The sequence below is a fragment of the Leopardus geoffroyi genome, chromosome A3 (genome assembly GCF_018350155.1).
Source record: "Leopardus geoffroyi isolate Oge1 chromosome A3, O.geoffroyi_Oge1_pat1.0, whole genome shotgun sequence".
In the NCBI taxonomy this organism is placed as follows: domain Eukaryota; kingdom Metazoa; phylum Chordata; class Mammalia; order Carnivora; family Felidae; genus Leopardus; species Leopardus geoffroyi.
The window spans coordinates 125,132,038-125,138,037 of NC_059336.1; positions in this window are offsets into that span (position 1 = coordinate 125,132,038).

Genomic DNA, 6,000 nt, shown 5'->3' on the forward strand with positions numbered 1-6,000 from the left:
CACAGGGATGGCTGAGCTGAGGGTGAGTCAGGAAGTATTTGTATCAAGCCTGGAAGAAGATTACATGTACCTCATAAAATGGCTGTTTCCAAGGGGAGGTAGGCTGTGGTGGTCCAGGACCTTGTTCTATGACAGTTTACATCATGGGGAGCCCAGGAGCCTGGTGCTCATGTTTGGTGGGTCATTGGGTTGTTAAATAGATCATGCCTTTGTCCCACTGTTCAGGAATGTGTTCTGACTTACAGTGGATTAGAAAGAACTGGCATGGGAGTTTGTGAACATTCCTGGCTCTTTCTAAATTGTTCCCAGCCCTGCAACAAAGGAAATGGGTGAGCAGGGGAAGTATCCTGAACCCTGGGGCTGGGGTTTAAGCTGTGCACCTTCCTCCCCCAGTGACTGGGCACATCTCTTACCTTCCCTAGATCTTCCTTTCCTCATTAGTTGGTGGTAATGACCCTCCTTGCCCATGATGGGGGCCTTTGTTGTGCCTACATGGCTCTTAGTTCCCTGTTCTTCCAATAATGGTTCTGTCTTCCTATGGCATGGACTCTCTTCCATGTTAATTGAGTGGTCTTACTGGAGACCACCAATATACTTTCTCTCCTCCCACTTATGCTGATGATCATAAGAGGATCAATGGGTTTATCCCACCCTTCTGGCCATAGTCATTTAACAAGAGTGTGTTTTAAAAGAACATGACCAGAACTGTTGCTAAACGCATATAAGATGCCCATGTGGGAAGTCCCCACCAAGTAATAACTGAGGAAGGAGCACCTGAGTAGCTCAGTTGGTTAAGTGTCTGACTCTTGGTTTCTGCTCAGGTCATGATCTCACGGTTTGAGCCCTGCATCAGGCTTTGTGCTGCTTGGGATTCTCTCTCTCCCTCTCTCTCTCCCCCTCCTGTGCACTCTCTCTCTCTCAAAATAAATAAACTTAAAAAAAAAAAAAGAAATAACTGAGGTAGCCTGGGAGTGGTGGTGCTGAATCCCTGTAGGTAGAAGAAGTAGAGGTGGAAGCTAAGAGCCACTATTCTGTTATTGACGTGACCAGATGTCTCTCATTCACTGGTGAGGCCTGAGATGAGACTGGACACAATAGGATTATATCCACTTGGGCTCTTGCTTTTCAGGGACAGAAATTCAAACCCACACTACCTTAAGCAAAAAGAGAACGTATCATTTCACTTCTCTGAAAAGGGCAGAGGTTGGGCTGGTTTCAGGCTTGGATTCAGGCAGGACCTTACTCAGTCAACATCACCAGGATTCAGCATCCTTCTCTCTCTTCTCTCTCTCTCTCTCTCTCTCTCCCTCTCCCCTCTCCCCCGCCCCCCCCCCCCCCCCCCCGCCCCCATCTCTCTCAACTGTTTCCTTTGGGCTGATTCTATCTGGAAGTGTAATCCCTCCCTCAGGGTACTAAATGACTGCCTTAACTCCCAAACTTACATTTCCTCAGATTCAAGGCCAGCAGGAAATAGTAGCAGTCTCTTTCCTAGAAACCTCAGTCAACCTTTTATTGCCCCTCATTGGTTCAGACTGGGTCTTGTATCTGTCTCCATATTACTGTGATGTGATGATCTAGTTGGCTTCAGCTTGATTATAGGCTTCAGTCCTGATTGTGGAGTGAAGCCCACCAAAACTCAGCATCTAAGATTTGGTGAGAGGATAGTTGTCAGCAGAAGTGTAAGTAGACGCCAGGTGGCAAAGCCCACAGATGTCTCTACAGTAGAGCTTTAGCACCCAACAGGCAGCTCGGATCATCTCAGGGCAGCACATGTCCTCTGTTCCTCATTGTGGACACTGTAAGTGTTAGTTAAGACACTAATTATGAAGTGGTTACAATTTGGTTTCTATGGGAAAGATAATGACTACTAAAGAATGCCAAAAGCCATTGCTGGTGGTAGACATGAACTGAAGTGGGCTAAGAAAGTGAGTGTCCTTAGAAGTTTTGGACAAATTAGAAGATGGAATGTTGAATTCAGCAGAGGCTTGCACCAGTGGTGTAAATGAACTTGCCATGTGTTTTATGCAAGACAGGAACAGGCACTTCCTAAAACCATTCCAACAGCTTCCGTAACTGGTCCAAAACGGTTCACCAACTGGGAGAAAATGAATGACAGCTGGGAAAGCAGTCACCTGTGGTTCAGGAGAAAGCCGGGATCCAGTACACACATTGTTGTATATCTTTGACTCTAGGGGGTTCACAGCATCTAAAAATGCATTTCTCAGGAGAGTCAAGGGCCCATCCTTCCTTCTGCTGTGCCCATGGCAGAACCAGTCCTGGAATCACACTGGAAGGTCATCTGTAGTAGACTCTGCTGCCTTTGCCTCCCAGCATTCATTTCCCCTAAGGGAGTCTCCCCTAAGCCCACAGGTTGCTGGCCTGCTCATCTGGAAGATGTTGAGGTCACTTAGGGACTTTGGTTGGATGTAATCATTTGCCTGACACTGAAGGTTTTGATGAATGAATATGATAGGGAGTAGTAGTGAATAGCTTGCCTGAAGGTATGAGCCTCCAAAGAGCTGAGATTTACACAAAACAGAGTGAAGAAGTATTGCACTGGAAGAGCCTGAGATCAATGAAGATGTGACTCCACCTCTTGAACTTGAAGATAAGCAGCTTCCTGTGGAGGATGCACCAGGGGAAGTACTATTCTTGGGGTTGGGGAGACATGTGCCCCGTGACTATTCCCAGATGACCACAGCCTTGGGACTAGACACACTTATTGGACAGCAAGTCTAGCCAAGTGTGGTCAGTCCTTTGAACATCTGCCATGGATACACTGTTCCCAGCACCTGCCTGACATCTCCTCTGTGCTCTTGCCAATGACCAGGCCCCCCAGAAGTCCCTGCACAATGTTCCTTCATGTTTGATGTCCCTGAAAGAAGAGGGAACACATAATCATGATTTAAAAATAAACAGCAGAAGACAAAGTATTTTGGTTCTTGGCTTTACCCTAGGCTGGTGAAGTCATCTCTGAGCAGACTCTTGCCACAGCGTACTTGGAGGCCTTTGGGGTTTGGCAGTGATTGGGCTTTGTTGGCAGAAGGCTAGGCCTGTTCACAGATGACAGCGTCCATTTCAACCACAGTCATGATGAAGCTGGGGCAAGACCTCCAGCTGGCAGAGCCCTGCCATGGGCTTTCCCCTTGCCGATCCACCTGTCCCTCTGTCTTCCTGTCTTCTTTATCTTTTGAGGATGGGACAGAGCATCCCCTCTATTGACCAGAGAGACACTTCAATGGGCTTGCCAAACACAGGCCAAACCTATGCCAGGTGCTTGGTGGTGCTTCAGGATTACTCAAACAAAGGCACGAGGGCAGAGGGCTAAGTTCCAGTGCTAAAACTAAGCTTTGGAATGTAAACAGGAGTCTTGGAAGGGGATGATCATGTAGATGGCTTCCATTATGCCTCAAGGAGGGCTTTGCAAGTCAAGGAGAGGAAACTGGGAAGGGGAAAAGTATGGAGGCAGGAGGCACAATGTCCCCAGAGACATTTAATCAATGTGTTATTCTCCCCAGAGCTTAGACCATTGCTCCTAGAGGGAAGGTTGCCGTATCTGTGGGTTATTTATAAGCATATGGGTCTGATTTAATTTAAATATGTAATCATTTAATCAGAAGAACTCTCTACAGGTTCCTAATATGTCAGTTTTACTTAACAAAATTGAAAAACGTCTGCCCTGTGAAAACCAGATTAAGATCTAAAGCGGGATGACAAACTGGGAAAGGTATTTGCAACATTAATGGTAGGGCTACTAAGCCCAATAGATGCAAGCCCTTTACAAAACAAAAGGAGAAAGAAAAACAACTCACATAGACAAATGGAATAGGCAGTTTACAAAAAGGAGAAATAAAGTGGTCAGAACATGTAAAAACATGTTCAATCTTGCTAATGATGAAAAAGTACGAGTTAAAAACTGAGATACCATACTGTGTCTGTTGGTGAAGGCAAACAGATTGGGTTACAAAAGGTGACAATTGGGGCGCCTGGGTGGCGCAGTCGGTTGGGCGTCCGACTTCAGCCAGGTCGCGATCTCGCGATCCGTGAGTTCGAGCCCCGCGTCGGGCTCTGGGCTGATGGCTCGGAGCCTGGAGCCTGTTTCCGATTCTGGTCTCCCTCTCTCTCTGCCCCTCCCCCGTTCATGCTCTCTCTCTGTCCCAAAAATAAATGAACGTTGAAAAAAAAAAAAAATTAAAAAAAAAAAAAAACAAAAAAAACAAAAGGTGACAATAATCATCAAGGTGTTGAGAAATGCTTAGTTCAGAAGAATATGAATTAGTACAGCCTATTTTTAAGGCACTTTGACAACAAGTGTCAACACATAAGATACCACATCCTTTGACCCAGAAATTCTGCTTTAAAAAATTTACCCTAAGAAGGAAATTGTTTGAGTGGGGGAAAGTTGTATGAGAATGCACTAGAATATTCATTAATTTCTGATTAATGGAAAAGTGGGAAAACTCCTAAATGGCCATTAATAAGGGAGCAATTAACTGAAGTATGGCTCAAAGGAAAAAATATCTTTTTTCCTTTTCAAAGGCAAAGTATCCTTTGCATACTACAAAGGAAAATAGGCAGTCATTAAAAAATGATAATGTATCTTCAAATCAATTAGAAAAGATATTAATGACATGTTTTTGAGTGAACAAAACAAAACAAAACCCCCAAATCACCTCAATATGTAACCACTCTTCTAGGTGGATCTTGCCCCAGTGTGGGATCATCCATTGGTTCGTAAGCCATCCTGGGATGCCATGGTCCAGGTGAACAGCCAGTTAGTGGCATTTTTAGGAAGAGTCATGTCTCTAAATTATGTTCTCAGAGACACAGGGACAGAGGGGATGCTGGGTGGGGTCGGACTTTGGTGTACCACAGAAGATGAGGTTCTGAGAGGGAGGTGAGTGAGTGGGAAAACTCTGGCCCTTGACCTAGTTCATCCATGTGGGAGCAGGTACCCAGTGTGTATCTTGTATTCTACCCCTGTGATTTTTTTGGAAATGCAACTGTTTTAGAGGACCTATGGTCAATTGCTGAAAAGTCTCCTCCTGTGTGTGTGTATCCCCATCTTAGAGGTATAGGGCTAAGGGCACAGCCTCTGGAGGCAACCTACCCAGGATGAAATGCAGTCACAGGGCCTTTCAGTAGGTGATTTCACCTTCCTGTGCCTCAACTTCTCCACCTGTAACACAGTGCCTGGCTCATTTTAAGTGCTATGTTTTCTATCAGTATTATTATTTTTCTTGCTGTTTTCTAAGTATCTTTTTCTTAACCAATCGTAAAACACAATCCATTTTGGACACTGTATTTTTTTTTTTTAATTTGAGAGAGAGAGAGAAAGAGAGAGAGAGAGAGAGAGAGAGCAAGCACAAGTAGGGGAGAGGGGCAGAGGGAGAGAGAGAGAGAATCTTAAGCAAGTTCCATGCTCAGTGCAGAGCCTGATGTGGGGTCAATCCCACCACCCTAGTATCGTGACCTGAGCTGAACTCAACAGTTGGATGCTCAACTGACTGAGAGAGCCATCCAGGCACCCCTGGACACTGTATTTTTAAAGGAGGAACTGAATTACTTCTCTTTAAAGTGAAAACTGATGATGTGGAATCTCTAACATTTTTCTGTTTTTAAGCCCTGACCATGAGCAAGACTGAAATTTATATGGTTTTTGAGCACCTTCTTTTCTGGGAGTGAGAAGTTTATCTTCCATTCTCATTCAGTTTTCACTCCCCGTCTTACTCAGCAGCTTACTGCCTCTTGTATACAAAGCCTCTCTTCATTTGCTGCCTGGGTACAAGCTCAGCCTTCCTGCCCACTGGCTTGCAGTGCCTTTGCTGGTTCCTCATCTTTTGACTTCCAGACACTGGAGTGCTCTTCTCTATCCACTCATTGCCTTGGGGATCTCACCTGATCTCACAGCTTTAACATTTTCCATGGACAGGATGGCCATCTGTCCAGGTTTGCCCAGCATAGTGCAGGTTTTTGCTTTGTCAGTTGGCATAATTAGCA